Source organism: Tamandua tetradactyla, chromosome 4 (assembly GCF_023851605.1).
Source record: "Tamandua tetradactyla isolate mTamTet1 chromosome 4, mTamTet1.pri, whole genome shotgun sequence".
Lineage (NCBI taxonomy): Eukaryota > Metazoa > Chordata > Mammalia > Pilosa > Myrmecophagidae > Tamandua > Tamandua tetradactyla.
Genome location: NC_135330.1, coordinates 188,160,776 through 188,177,507, shown reverse-complemented (window position 1 = coordinate 188,177,507; position 16,732 = coordinate 188,160,776). Strand labels below are relative to the sequence as shown.

General features: G+C 39.1%; 1 pseudogene; it reads right to left on the bottom strand.

Moving 5' to 3' along the window:
* Positions 1 to 11,962: 11,962 nt before the first annotated feature.
* On the bottom strand, positions 11,963 to 12,807 carry LOC143680596 (pre-mRNA-splicing factor ISY1 homolog pseudogene; annotated as a pseudogene).
* Positions 12,808 to 16,732: the final 3,925 nt, after the last annotated feature.

Genomic DNA, 16,732 nt, shown 5'->3' with positions numbered 1-16,732 from the left:
AACTAATTCGGAATATACGAACAGACATGGAAAACCTCATCAAAAACAAAATCAATGAATTGAGGGAGGATATAAAAAAAGCAAGGAAGGAACAAAAAGAAGAAACTGAAAGTCTGAAAAAACAAATCACAGAACTTATGGGAATGAAAGACACAGTATAAGAGATGAAAAAAACAATGGAAACCTACAATAGTAGATTTCGAGAGGCAGAACATAGGATTAATGAACCGGAGGACAGAACATCTGAAATCCAACAAGAAACAGAAACTGTAGGAAAAAAAATGGAAAAATATGAGCAGGGACTCAGGGAATTGAAAGACAATATGAAGCGCATGAATATACGTGTTGTGGGTGTCCCAGAAGGAGAAGAGAATGGAAAAGGAGGAGAAAAACTAATGGAGGAAATTATCACTGATAATTTCCCAACTCTTATGAAAGACTTAAAATTACAGATCCAAGAAGTGCAGCATACCCCAAAGAGAACAGATCCAAATAGACATACTCCAAGACATTTAATAATCAGAATGTCCAAGGTCAAAGAGAAAGAGAGGATCTTGAAAGCAGCAAGAGAAAAGCAATCCATTACATACAAGGGAAGCCCAATAAGACTATGCGCAGATCTCTCAGCAGAAACCATGGAGGCGAGAAGACAATGGGATAATATATTTAAATTATTAAAAGAGAAAAACTGCCAACCAAGAATTCTATATCCAGCAAAATTGTCCTTCAAAAATGAGGGAGAAATGAAAACATTTTCAGACAAAAAATCACTGAGAGAATTTGTGACCAAGAGACCAGCTCTGCAAGAAATACTAAAGGGAACACTAGAGACAGATACAAAGACAGAAGAAAGAGGTGTGGAGAAGAGTGCAGAAAGGATGACTATGAGTAAAGGTAAAAGGAAGGAAAATTAGATATGACATATAAAATCCAGAAGGCAAAATAGTAGAAGAAAGTACTACCCGTACAGCAATAACACTGAATGTTAATGGATTAAACTCTCCAATCAAAAGACATAGTCTGGCAGAATAGTTTAAAAAACAGGACCCATGTATATGCTGTCTCTACTCAAAGGTCATGAGGCCAAGGACACAAATGGACATTTACATGTTTATAGCAGCATTATTAACAATTACCAAGTGATGGAAACAGCCAAAATGTCCATCAACAGACAGTTGACTAAACAAACTGTGACATTTACATAAGATGGAATATTATGCAGCGGTAAGACAGAATAAAGTTATGAAGTATGTAACAACATGAATGGACCTTAAGGACATTATGCTGAGTGTGATTAGCCAGAAACAAAAGGACAAATACTGTATGGTCTCACTGACATGAACTGATGTTAGTGAATAAACTTAGAATATTTCCTTGGTAACAGAGACCATCAGGAGATAGAAATAGGGTGAGATATTGGGTGATTGGAGCTGAAGGGATACAGATTGTGCAACAGGACTGAATATAAAATCTCAGATATGGACAGCACAATACTACCTAACAGTAATGTAATTATGTTAAAACACTGAATGAACCTGCATGTGAGAAAGATGGAGGAGGATTGGGGACATAAATGAAATCAGAAAGAAAGATAGATGGTAAAGATCGAGATGGTATAATCTAGGAATGCCTAGAGTTTACAATAATAGTGAAATGTAAAATGTACAAATTTAAGAAATGTTTTTGCCTGAGGAAGAACAAAGGAATGTCATTATTGCAGGGTGTTGGAAATAGATGATAATTAATACTTTAAAATGTCACCTTATGTGTGAGACTAAAGCAAAAAATGTTTATTTGTTACAAAATTTATATTTCGACTAGAGCATTTCCTAATATAACTCATGTAGATAGTTTGATTGAATGTCATAAGTACTTGGAATCTCAGGTAGCACATGAGATTTTGTTGGTTTGTCCAGAGTGATGCCCCGATGAATCCCAGAGTGATTTGATCAGTGACTGGAAAAGTATTTGCAAGCCCCCTTCGGGGAATGGTGAGAGTGGGGAGAAATTCAACTTCCCCAAGTTGAATTCTTGATATTCTCACAAGCAGTGTGGACAACCAAAGCTATAGGCTGAGCCCCCAGGCTTGGGGTTTGTTCACATGAAACTTAACCCCACAAAGGATAGGTCAAGTCTACTTAAAATTTAGGCCTAAGAGTCACCCCCAAGAGAGCCTCTTTTGTTACTCAGATGTGGCCTCTCTCTCCAGCCAGCACAACGAGCAGTCTCACCACCCTTCCCCTCTCTGCATGGGACATGACTCCCAGGGTTGTGGACCGTCCTGGCAATGTGGGACAGCGATCCTGGAATGAGCTGAGACTCAGCATCAAAGGACTGAGAAAAACCCTAGAATGAGCTGAGAATTAACATCAAGGGATTGAGAGAACCTTCTCGACCAAAGGGGAAGGAGTGAAATGAGACTAAGTGTCAATGGCTGAGAGATTCCAAACAGAGTTGAGAGGTTATCCTGGAGGTGATTCTTATGTATTAAGTAGATACCACCTTGTTGTTCAAAATGTAGTGGAGAGGCTGGAGGGAACTGCCTGAAAATGTAGAGCTGTGTTCCAGTAGCCATGTTTCTTGATGATGATTGAACAATGATATAGCTTTCACAATGAGACTCTGCAAATGTGAAAACCTTGTGTCTGATGCACCTTTTAGCTACTGTATCAGCAGAAGAGTAGAACATATGGAATAAAAATAAATAATGGGGGAACAAATGTTAAAATAAATTTCGTTTGAAATGCTAGTGGTAAATGAAAGCGAGGGGTAAGGGGTATGGTATGTATAATCTTTTATTCTCTGTTATCATTTTATTTCTTTTTCTGTTGTCTTTTTCTTTTTCTAAATTGATGCAAATGTTCTAAGAAATGATGAATATGCAACTATGTGATGATATTAAAAATTACCGATTGTATATGTAGAATGGAATGATCTCTTAATGTTTTGTTTGTTAATTTTTTTAATTAATAAAAAAAGTTAAAAATAATAATAATAATAATAATAAGTAATTACTGACATGGTTGATCTGAACCCAAAAGAATTTTAAAAATCAAAGTATATGTTTCCTTAAACACTTTATATTTATCGAAGCATTATATGCACACACACCTCAGCAGCAAACTATACTTCTTTCTTCCATCAAAGGATAAAATGGCATTATGAATCCAAAGAATTGAGGAATAAACTAAGAAAAGATTTCCCAAGTACAATCGCAACTAAAAGAATAAAATACCTAGGAATAAATTTAACCAAAGAGACAAAAAACCTATATAAAGAAAACTACAAAAAACTGTTAAAAGAAATCACGGAAGACCTAAATAGATGGAAGGGCATACCGTGTTCATGGATTGGAAGACTAAATATAGTCAAGATGTCAATCCTACCTAAATTGATTTACAGATTCAATGCAATACCAATCAAAATCCCAACAACTTATTTTTCAGAAATAGAAAAACCAATAAGCAAATTTATCTGGAAGGGCAGGGTGCCCCGAATTGCTAAAAACATCTTGAGGAAAAAAAACGAAGCTGGAGGTCTCGCGCTGCCTGACTTTAAGGCATATTATGAAGCCACAGTGGTCAAAACAGCATGGTATTGGCATAAAGATAGATATATCGACCAATGGAATCAAATAGAATGCTCAGATATAGACCCTCTCATCTATGGACATTTGATCTTTGATAAGGCAGTCAAGCCAACTCACCTGGGACAGAACAGTCTCTTCAATAAATGGTGCCTAGAGAACTGGATATCCATATGCAAAAGAATGAAAGAAGACCCATCTCTCACACCCTATACAAAAGTTAACTCAAAATGGATCAAAGATCTAAACATTAGGTCTAAGACCATAAAACAGTTAGAGGAAAATGTTGGGAGATATCTTATGGATCTTACAACTGGAGGTGGTTTTATGGACCTTAAACCTAAAGCAAGAACACTGAAGAAGGAAACAAATAAATGGGAGCTCCTCAAAATTAAACACTTTTGTGCAACAAAGAACTTCATCAAGAAAGTAGAAAGACAGCCTACACAATGGGAGACAATATTTGGAAACGACATATCAGATAAAGGTTTAGTATCCAGAATTTATAAAGAGATTGTTCATCTCAACAACAAAAAGACAGCCAACCCAATTACAAAATGGGAAAAAGACTTAAACAGACACCTACCAGAAGAAGAAATACGGATGGCCAAGAGGCACATGAAGAGATGCTCAATGTCCCTGGCCATTAGAGAAATGCAAATCAAAACCACAATGAGATATCATCTCACACCCACCAGAATGGCCATTATCAACAAAACAGAAAATGACAAGTGCTGGAGAGGATGCGGAGAAAGAGGCACACTTATCCACTGTTGGTGGGAATGTCAAAGGGTGCAACCACTGTGGAAGGCAGTTTGGCGGTTCCTCAAAAAGCTGAATATAGAATTGCCATACGACCCAGCAATACCATTGCTAGGTATCTACTCAAAGGACTTAAGGGCAAAGACACAAACGGACATTTGCACACCAATGTTTATAGCAGCGTTATTTACAATTGCAAAGAGATGGAAACAGCCAAAATCTCCATCAACAGAAGAGTGGCTAAACAAACTGTGGTATATACATACGATGGAATATTATGCAGCTTTAAGACAAGATAAACTTATGAACCATGTAATAACATGGATGGACCTAGAGAATATTATGCTGAGTGAATCCAGCCAAAAACTAAAGGACAAATACTGTATGGTCCCACTGATGTGAATGGACATTCGAGAATAAACTTGAAATATGTCATTGGTAACAGAGTTCAGCAGGAGTTAGAAACAGGGTAAGACAATGGGTAATTGAAGCTGAAGGGATACAGACTGTGCAACAGGACTAGATACAAAAACTCAAAAATGGACAGCACAATAATACCTAATTGTAAAGTAATCATGTTAAAATACTGAATGAAGCTGCATCTGAGCTATAGGGTTTTTTTTTGCTTTTGTTTGCTTGTTGGTTTGTTTGTTGTTGTTGTTTTTTACTATTATTACTACTTTTATTTCTTTTCTTTATATTAACATTTTATATCTTTTTCTGTTGTGTTGCTAGTTCCTCTAAACCGATGCAAATGTACTAAGAAACAATGATCATGCATCTATGTGATGATGTTAAGAATTACTGAGTGCATATGTAGAACGGTATGATTTCTAAATGTTGTGTTAATTTCTTTTTTTTTCTTTCCGTTAATAAAAAAAAGAAAAAAAAAAAAAAAGATTTCCCAAGTTCTTTGCTCACCTACCTGGATGAGAATAGAAAGCTATCTTAAGCAGTCTTGAGTTCCTACACGATATGTGTATATACCGTAGAGGACATGGACTGTAGAACATAACCATTCAATTTAATATGGCCTTCACCAATGAAAGCCCCAATCATTTGGATTCAAGGGCTCAACTGAGGAATATCTCAATTTTATTTCTGCCTTCTACCTAACTGACAATGCCTGTTAACTGATAATACTTCTGAGTTCAGTCTTAATTATATGGAATTTTAGATAAAACCTCCAAGTGGGATCGCTGGGAATTGAGTTCATTAAGCAGAAACAGGGCTCTGAACTCTGGTACATTGACTCCCTTCAATAAACCTGATTGAACACATACTGATTGAACACATACTAAGCTAGCTTAGTATGTGTTCAATCAAATGAACACGGGAGAGCATAAGAATACAGGAGAAAGGGTCCATCTTGTGTATGGTCTAGATGTCTTAGAAAGCATGATGGTTTTAAAGAACTGGTGTTTGAATATAAAGTAGGCCAGGGACAGATCATAGAGATCCCTGTATAACTGCAGGGTCTTTATCCTGCAATGGATAGAGAGCTACTGAACACAGTCAATGATGAAGAAAAAAGTCCCCACATCAAATGTTGTCTTTCCTCATCAAACAGACCTTGCCAAAATGTCACTTTTAGACATTGAAACATAGAAAACTCTCAGTAATCTCTGAACTTCCAGAGCTGAGTAATACCTGTGCAGTTTCTCTGAGAGCATTCTGAGTATCTGAAGCTGACTTTTCAATGGCATCAGTAATATTTGAATCAATGGCTAGTCATAAAGTCAACATGATATATGTATGCATATATGTACTCACTGTTCCCTCAGTTTATTTTTCTAATAGTAAGTGTCTTCCTTTGCCAGGGCTGCTAGGGTAAACACCACACACTGATTAGCTTAAACAGAAGGTGTTTATTGTCTTATAGCTTTGGAGGCTAAAATTCGAAAGCCAAGGTATCAACAGGTCATACCTTCTCCAAAATCTATGGTATTCTGGTGGTAGCTTGTGGCAATTAATCTCTGCCTCTGTCACATGGTTTTCTGTCTCTTCCTGTGGTTTCTACTTGCATGTCCAAATTTCCTTTGCTTTTAAGGATTTTTATCATATAAATTAAAGTCTTCCTTGTTTCAGTCTGGGCTCATATTAATAGGATCTTTGAAACCCCCATTTACAAATGAGTTCACACTCACAGGACCAGAGGTTAGGGCTTAAATATGTCTTTTGGGGGTACATAACTCAACCTACCACAGTCACCATTCAGACCCCCAAAAGTCATGTTCTTCCTACATGCAAAATGTATTCACCCCAAGAATTTTCAAATGTATTCATCCCAAGATCCCAAAGCCTTAAGCTATTTTGGTAGCAACTTTAAGTCCAAAATCTCATCTGAATCAATTATGGCTATAGTCTGTCCTGGGACAGAATCCCTATCCATCTGTGGACCCATGAAACCTAGATAAAAAAGCTATATGCTTCCAAAATTTAATGGTGGGACAGGCATAGGATAGCCATTCTATTCCAGGAGAAAAAAATTGGAAGGAAAACAGGGTTATGGATCCCAAGCAAGCCCAAAACCCAGCAGGGCAATTTTCATGATTTTCCAAGGTCAGAGAGTCATCTGCAACTACATGCTTTGCCCTATGGGTCTGCTAGAGTGGCAGCCCCATCCTCTGTGTGCACAAGGGCAGCAGCCATGCTGTTCCCCATAAACTGGAATAAGCCTGCTCTTTCCAACACTGGGGTGGTGGCCAGTCTCTTTGAGTCTTGCATTCCAGACTTTTGCATCTATGGTTCTTCTTTTGGTATCATTCTTCCTTCATTTCATCCTACCTGTCTACCTTTCAGTCCATGCTGACAGTGTTTCTGTTTATACAAAATTCTCAAAAAACCTATCAATCATCCATGCAATGCAAGAAACTCTAAGCCATCAGACACAGGAACCTTCTACGTCTCTGTTCCTGACTTCCTCTTAGATGGTTGATTGGATCCATGAGTCATACACCTAATATTTTTGACAAACAGTTCTTCAGCCACACTTTTTTGTAGCACCCCGTTCTCTAGGCATTCACCTTCCAGAAACTCAGGGATGGTTCTGATAGAGGTGCCTCTGCCATGTCTCCAGACATGCTATCTGGATAGGCTGAGACTTTACCAAATCATCAAATACTGGCACCTTTTTGTTTGACAGTTCAGTCTTCAATTTATCTCTTTCTTCTTTCATCTGATGACAAATAGCAAGGAAAACCCAGCCCTTGCAGGGAGGTAGGGAAAACCTCTCCCCTACTTTGTTTGGAAATCTCCTTGGCTGAATATCCAAGTTCATTGATTACAAGTTCTTCCATCCACCTGACATCAGAATACAATTTTACCAACTTCTGTGCCACTTTATAATAAGGATCACCTTTCCTCCAGTTTCCAAAAACACATTCATTACTTCCTTTAAGGCCTCACTGAATGTCCATAGTTCTACCAATATTCTGTTATTGGCAATACATGTATTTTATAAGACTTTCTCTATAGCTTTCCCAACTTCATTCTGAGCCTGCATCAGAGTCGGCTTTAATGTCCATATCTTTGCCAATAGTCTCTGTCCTTGTTTGCTCGCTGCCGGAATGTGATACACCAGAAACGGAATGGCTTTTAAAAATGGGAATTTAATAAGTTGCTAGTTTACAGTTCTAAGGCTGAGAAAATATCTCAATTAAAGCAAGTCTATAGAAATGTCCAATCTAAGGCATCCAGGAAAAGATATCTTGATTCAAGAAAGCTGATGAAGTCCAGGGTTTCTCTCTCAAGTGGAAGGGCAAAGAGTGAATGGCATCATCTGCTAGCTTCCTCTCAGCTCCCCAAGAGGCATTTTCCCTCTTCATCGCCAAAAGTCGCTGGCTGGTGGACTCTCTGCTTCATGGTTCTTCAGCATTCTGCTCTCAGAATCTCATGGCTTTCTCTCTTGTCATTCTCTAGCTTTTCCCAAAAGTGCTTCTTCTTTTAAAGGATTCCAGTAAAGCCAATCAAGACCCACCTGGAATGGGTGGAGACACATCTCCACCTAATCAGGTTTAATACCCACACTGATTGAGTCACATCTCCATGGAGATAAACAAATAAAATTTCCAACATACAGTACTGAATAGAGATTAGAAGAAACCGCTGCCTTTATAAAATGGGATTAGGATTTAAACATGACTTTTCTAGAGTACATAAATCATTTCAAACCAGCACAGTCTCTTTAAGGCATTTAGGCTTATCTATGAAGCATCTCAAAATTCTTTCAGCCTCTACTCATAAAGCTACGTCCACATTTTTAGGTAATTGCCACAGCAGCACTCAAGTTCTAGTACCAAAAACTGGTGTTAGTTAGGGTTCTCCAGAGAAACAAAATTTATATATGTATTATATGTAAAGAAATTTATTATAAAGGATCGGATCATGATGGGAGCTGGCAAGTCCTGACTCCACAAGGCAGGCCACAATCTGAAAACTGAGAAAGGTGACACTCAAGTCCTTAGTCTGAATTCCTCAGGGGAAGCTGCCTGATTAAGAATTCCAGCAAGATTCAGTGCTGAAATTCCTCTTCTGACCTGTGAAATCCTCAATTCTGCCTGTTAAAACCTCTAACTGATTGGATATGGAGACTTCGCACATGGTTGAAGGCAATCTCCTTTGTTGATTCCAGATGCAATCAACTGAATATAGATGTAAATCCCATCTCAAAATACCCTCACATTAACAAGCAGGCCAGTGCTTGATCAAAAACCTGGATACCTGTAACTTAACCAAGTTGACACATGAAATTTACCATCACAGTTCTACTCTAAATGCCACACAACAAAAACGAATAAGACAATTCTCATTTTGAGAGCATCCACATTTTTCTAAGGAGAAAATATTTTCTTTTTTAGTTTCACAAAGCAAAGTGGCCCTCTGACTGAACCAGAACTTTAGAATTAGTTTATATGGAGACAACAGGGCTTCACTCTTTAAGGACTGAATTGGAATCTCTGGAGTTCTGGCTGCCCCCACCCCCACCTCCATCTACATTTTAATTTAGGGCTACTAAACTTTGCGAATCTGCTTTTGTCTTGAACTCTGAGAGGAGAAAGAGAGGTGGTCAGTGAGAAAGGAGGGGTTACAGAGACAATGAGGCACCCTGAAGGCTTTCAGTAGGATGGGGATGGCTGAACATATCCTGAGCCTCTAGTTCTCCTGGGAAGAAGGTCAACTGCAAGCATGGGGGACGGCCATGACCGTTAGCTGGGGTAAGAAACCACCAGACAGCCATTGAGACCCACTGATAGATTCCCAAACTCTGAGTCATTAGATTTTTGGGGGTTTTCTTAAAATATTGTGAAGTCTCACCCACAGGACAGAAGCAATTAATTGAAGGCTAAAGCAACACACACACACACATTTCTTAAGCCCTTAAAATTACCACTTAGCTTCTGGAAATGTATCAGGTTTCTTCTATCCAGAAATAAAAGCAATCCAGGCACCTCAGTTATAACAATTCAAGCTCAGTGGTCATTAAAACTCTAGGAGGTTAAGGCTAAATAATTTGCTAATGCTGATTTTTAAAAGCTGACCCAAATTCCTGAGTTGAGGACCTTGCAACAAAAGCCAACTCCCAGTGCAATGAGAATGTGCCTTCAAGGAAAAAAACAAACAAACAGAGAAATGGGGTCTAGAGATGCTTTTAGGGTCTCAGAAGTGAAAAGCAATGCCAAGACTATTAAAAGGTAAAAACAAAGCAATCTACTGCTCAAAACCACCTTAACTCAAAGAGGAACTGCTGTAAGAGTTGCAAGGTACATAAATTCTGTGCGTGCGTGTGTGTGAGTGAGCGTTTAGCGTGTGAGTGTGTGTGATTGTTGTGGACTGGTGGTGCAGATAGCTCAACAGAAACAAGGAGTCTCAGACTAAATTAATAAACTGAGATCAAGCGTTGGGCCAAGCACCAGAGCTCAGGCCTCACCTGAGCCATCTTACCTCAGATAGGCTTCCTTTGTCCTTCTGCTAAAGGTAATCATTTCTATCTGAGGAAGGGCTGACAAGGCAGAGGGAAAATGGGCCAGGAAGAAGGAAGTGCAAAAGCATGAGCTCTTAGAGGGGACCAAGGTTTGAGAACCATTTGAAAGTTGTTCTCAAACTTTCTCTTAAAAACTGGTCCCAACCTCGCACAGAAACATGCCCTCAGGGGGAAAAGTTTTCAAACTGAAGGTGCAAGAATAAGACTCAGCAGCCTAATTAAGCAGACCCCGATCCTTTCCTCTCAGTCTGCCTCCTTTGCCTCGGGGTCACCAGTAGGCCACTTCTAACCTTTCTTTCAAATGAGATTGGAGAGCTGCAGAGAAGGGGAGGGAATGCAGGAGTGAAAAACTTCAAATAAACCAAGTCTGTTCAAGTTCTCCATTAAGACATTAATGAAGGAACAACTGGAATTGTAGCTTTCCTCAGCCTGTCAGTCTCTCCTGAAGTCCTGACACCAGCCCGCTCAGAGGGAAGGCCTCCCTACACCAGGTCCGCGTGCCTGGAAGGGGCAGCCGTCAAGTGGCTAAGATTTATATAAACGAGGGCATTGTGTGTTCAAAAGGAGATTGGTATGTTTGATCTCAGCCATTATTGATTTACCTTTTCCACACGATAACATTCATTAAGTAAGATAAGTAAATGTTGATGTGTTCCCTTTCAGTTGTCAACAGGAAAAACACAGAGGCAGACACCACACAGGGTGTAACCTCAATCCATTATCTCTGGGCTGAGACAAAGGCCATTTTCCTACCATACCATTACCTGAAATGACTTCTGACTCCTGAAGCACAAAACCGCTTTTAATTTGGGGGATTTTGCGGGTGGGTGGGTGTGGATTTGCGATGCAGTTCAAAGGACTAAAAGCAGTATGGAGAGGAAGCTTCTTGGTGACAATATGTCAAGTTGTCTAGTTCTTGACTCTAATGCCTAATTAAAATCTCCACTAACCCACAGCCAGGTTTCTTTTAAGCCAGCCCTGATTCCTGATTTGCTTTTTTCCCTGCATCCCAATAATCTATGAAACTAGTAACTCTTTATAAAATGCCATGCCTAAAGTAGTTTAATTTTTTTTCTCCTTTAATATAAAAATCTTAAATAAAAGTAGCTTTCTGCAGAATGGGTTATAGACTAAGTAGCAACCTCGAGCTCCTACTAGCCAGGCAGGAATGGATGAAGCAGTCTGATGGGCCCCCAGACAACTGACAATATGGCCTGGTCCCAAAAGGGATGGCTCTGGTTGATGGTTGACAAGGGGGAATGTGGACTCTGGGACAATACAATGCAGCTTCTTGTTTTTCAAGAGAAGTTATATGTGTTTTTATGTAAAATTATATATTTTTAATCTTGGCCACTAACTGATTCTCTCCTTCCCATCCCCCACCCCCATCAGGCAGCCAGTTAGCAATCTGTTTTACATATTCCAAAATAATAAGTGGATGCCTACAGTAGCAAAATAGTGGACAAAATATCAGCACTAAACAGCCTGCCAGGGAAGCAAGGAACAGACCTCTACTCTGGGATCAGTACATGAAGTAAGGAAAAGGTCCAAAGAGAACAAATGGTGAAAAAGGAGCAGAGAGCCTTGCAGAGCCATCCCAGAATGGCTGACTGGACAGAGGTCTTTGTGGGTCAGGGAGGACAGAAGGACTCCCACAAGTGCCCCCAGACTCCATGGAGAGCCCTGGCGGGGCCCAGACATCCCAGAAGCCTTCGGGCTTCTTCTCTCTGGGCCTGCGGATTCTCACCTACTTCCTTCAGGAGGTGATCCTTCCTTTTCCTTCCCACAAGGACCTCTTCCATTTCTTGCTGTGTCCTCCTTGACAGCATATGTATTGATGTCTTCTTCCTCCTTCTCCTCCTCCTCCTCCTCCTTTTCTCCTCTTGCCCTCTGGGCTTCTCCTCTCAACTCTTCACTTTTCCACTAATTCAACTCTGAGTTTCTTTTCCTACTCTTATTCCAGAGGCACCATAACATCATTATCTTCAACAAGGTAACCCTAATACTTAAAATCAATTGCCTTCTTAAGCTTAGCTTATGTTTTTCTTGGAGGAGGAAGGCACTCTTTTTCAAACAGTTCCCTAATATCAGGCAAATTTTTTGATGCTCCAAAGTATTTGCAGCCTCTGTTTCACAGACCTCTTTCCTTTCATGATCTACCATTTTAGGGCCAACTTTCCCATAAAAGGAAAACCCATCTCCTTTATCTGGATCTCCTAATGGCCTTTTTCTCTTAGCAGTTTTTTAATTTCATCATTCAGGTCCCAAATTCTGAATTCACCTAAACCAGCATTCTGAATTTGAGCCACTTTTGTAGAGGTCTTTCCATTGATCTGTTGTCTCCACTTCTCAGCTTTGGGCAGCTCAATACTTTCTGAGGCAAGGAAGGGTTTTTGTTCCTTCATTTTCCCCTCTTCCAGCTTAACTTAGTGAAATCTTGCTCAGGCATCATGGCCTTTTCTGCATTGCAGGCCATGTTGCCCATGAGGGCACTGCTCCCAGATCATGTAAGCCCAAGGCGTGACATTCCCAGACCAGGAAGACCCTGATGGGAGCGCCAAAAAATTTAATTTTGATTGAATAGTTCTGATGATCATTCCATTGAATTTCCTTCTAACAATTTTTTGATAAATTTAACTTTTTTTTGACATAGGCAAGCTCCAGGAAATGAACCTGGGTCCCCAGCATGGCAGGCGAGAACTCTGCCACTAAGCCACCATTGCCCACCCTATTTTTTAATCAATTTAATTTTGATTGACTAGTTCTGATAATCTATTGAATTTCCTTCTAATTAATTTTTTTAAATCAAGCTGAGATGTTTTAATCAGTCACTGCTACTTTCCATTACATACACAAGTAGGGATCACTGCTGAGTGAAGTTAGGGCTGCTGTTTCTTGACAGAGCAAGCAGGTAGTAACCATAAGCTATCAAGAGGCACCTCATGTTTGGGATGATCTGACCCACCATCTGAAGCCTGTGTCATATGTATCTGGAAGAAGAGTGATAATGAGGCTTTCCAATAGGACCCGACACTTTGGCTTTTGTGACACCTCGTGCAAATGTGTGGACACCTTTATTTTCACAACTGCTACTCATTTTGAGATAAATAAAATATTAAATGGACAGGGTTTGTCAAAATTAATTTTTTTAAAGTCCATCTTTGTGATCTGTTGAATTTCCTTTCCTGGTCCCTCATAGCATTGGCATTTTCCTTAGTTATTGCACATATTCACATTATATCAAAATTACTTCAAATAATCTTGATATAATTATTTATACCTATTCCCCCCAAGAGCTGTGTGCCCCTTGGAGATGTGCAACTCCAGAAGATGAGAAACCTTGTCTTTATATCTCTAGCACCTACAATGTGCCTTGTGTCAATATTTGCTGAAGTCCACTGGGGCTAGAACCAAACTGAATCAAATCGAACCAAACCAAGTCTTCTGATCATAGGACTTTTTTCTCTTGAGATCTACAGAGATAGTTTCCAAGAGCAGAAAACAATAAAAATGCCCCCAGATTCCATCTCTACCAAGATATATGCAAATCCCATAAATCAATCTGATTGATCACACAAAGTGATGCCACTTTTCCAACCTTTCTGCCCAGAACTGGAAGAGGGAGAAAGGGTCCAGAGAATAAGAATGATGAGTGGAGGAGAGCAAGCAGATCAGGACTCCATTTAATCCTTTCACCTACTATAAGTTCCACTGCGCAGTTTAGAAAAATATGTGTGCCTGTTTAGGCCTTAGTCTAGGTGAGATGAGCCAAAGGATGATTTAGGGAAGGGAACCAAATTGCAAGAAGATTTAGGTTCTCTATTTTCCGTTCTGCTGCAAGTTTGAGTGCGACTTCAGGAAAATCACTTCATTTCTTAAGCCCTCAATTTCCTTACATACATAAAGGAGAATTTGAATTACATAATTCAACCCATCTAGATGGGCACCTACCATGTGCCAGGCCCTGCTGTAGATGCTAGAATGCAGCAGTGTTCAAAACAAAGATGGTTCCTGCTTTCAGGGCACAGTAAATCTGGAGAATACACATTGGAAGGAAGAAACATGGAAGATATTGAGAGGTGACGAGTGCTATGAAGATGAAAAAAGAGTGTGAGGTCTACTAAAAATAATTGAAAACCCCAGGTTAAAAAGTGAATCAAGTGCCCCTTTGGAATTCAATGAAATAAAAGATCATGGATAGAATCATAAAAATCTGAACTGGAAAGAGCCTTATTGATTATCTGGTACCCCAATTAATTTTACAACTGAAGATAACGAGGTAGGGAGGAAGGGAGGAAGGTGGGTAAATGGATGAATGGATAGAAAGATAGACAGAAAGACAGATAGATAGATAAGTCTCAAGTCATACTATGTATACAGGTTTATATCCCATTTTTTCCCTCTCAACAATGACACGTGAGCATTTTCCTCTCGCTTCCATCAGGCCAACAGTGTCAGGCTAAGCAACCTGTACCTGTGTATAAAAGCTGATCATGGTTACTTCCACCCAACTTGACAATCAGTTGATTGGTGAATTTGTGTTGGTAGTTTAAAATCAGCCACAATGAGGTATTTACACCACAGAAACTGACAAATACAACAGACCACAATTTTTTACTTCACTTTGAACTTTTTTTGGTAAATGCACTTCATAAGCATTTACCAGCATGCTACTATTCCTAAGGTCCCTTCCAACTCCATACTTTTGGGTTTGGGCATCCTTCTATGTTTGTAAAAAGTTACTATTTTCTCTAAAATCTGCCATTGTTGTAGAAACCAGAGGTACAACTGGAGAAAATAATAAAAGGGCTCGTCTTATTAGTCTTGGACCAAGGTGAGGGATTGTCCAATTCAACAAAAGCCTCCCTTGGTCTCTGGAACTTGTCTAGTTATTTGAGTGTCAGAATCATTTTTTTTCTTTTTTAGATTCATTTAATTGTCTCCAGCTTTAAGAATCCCTTTTGCCTCTCATCTGCTGAAACCAGCTTTTTGGTTAACCTTCCTGTTTATTTAAACTCCAAATCCATGACTGTCTTTCCTTCTTTTGTTTTATCTTGTGCCTCAGAGACTGGGAAGGTGGGTTAGAGGAGGTAACACAAAGGCTGTGATACAGCTCTGGGAACTCAGGGGATCTCTCCTAATGGGTTCTAGGTCTTATTCTGATGAGGAAGAGGCAAGAGATTTTTAGATCCAAATATTATGGCAGGTTGCTGATCAAGAACAGCCTAGAAACTGAAAGTCATGGCAGTATAGTACTTATGATGATATGTGACCTTAGACAAGTCACCTGTCCCTAGCTTAACCTTGAATTTCTCATAGGGTATAAAGGGGATGAAATTAAATATTCTCATGTTTTGCTTTCAGCTAAAAAATTATGTTTCATATTGAGAGGGAGATGCTATCTTCCCTCAAGATTTCGCTTAAGTTTTCAGTTAAGGTTATTAACCAACCCAATTGGAATCCTTTCAACTCTATAAAACATTGAATTTACACAATAATGTTTCAATTACATGGAAGCCATTATTCTAGATACCTTAAACCTTGAAAGAGAACCCCAAAACAAGCAAGCGGTGTTTCTTAGTAAGAGAAATAGATGCAGCAGAATTCACTCACTAAAGGAATACACCTTTGTCAAAAAAGAGTTCCACGGTCCCCCAGACTCTCACTCAGATTCTACCTACTGTATCTTACATGTAAATACAACCAGAGGTGCATGTTTTCTCATCTGTTAGCAGACTAAAAACAGAGCTCATGGCTTTACAGTCAGACACAGTGAGAACTGGAAAAACAGAGACAGCCTAACTGACATTTATGTGGGACTAATTGTGTGCCAAGGCTTGTTCTAAGAACATTATGTATATTTTTAAGTATTTTTATTGTAAACAACAAACAAACATACAAATATTCTTGACATGGTTACAATCAATGGCTCATAATATCATAACATAGTTGTGTATTCATCACCATGATCATTTTTTTGAAGATTTGCATCTCTCCAGCAAAAGAATTAAAAAACAAAAAAGACAAAACTCATACATACCATACCCCTTACCCCTCCCTCTCATTGCCCATTATTATTTCAATCTACTCAATTTATTTTAATCTTTCTTTCCCCTATTATTTAGAATACTATATATTAACTCATGTAATTCATATTACAACTCTCTGCATTACTTACTGTCATTATCCCCATTTTATAGATGAGGAAACCGGGGCACAAAGATGTTGAGGAATTTTCCCTAGATCACAAAGCAAATAACAGCAGAGCTGAGCTTGGGAAGGTAGGCAGTATTACTGTAGAATCCCCTCTCAATCGTAACTTTAACCAACCCTATACTACCCCTGCTCCTGCCATTCTTTAACCCTACACCATGATATGTTGCAAGTCCTTGTTCATTTAA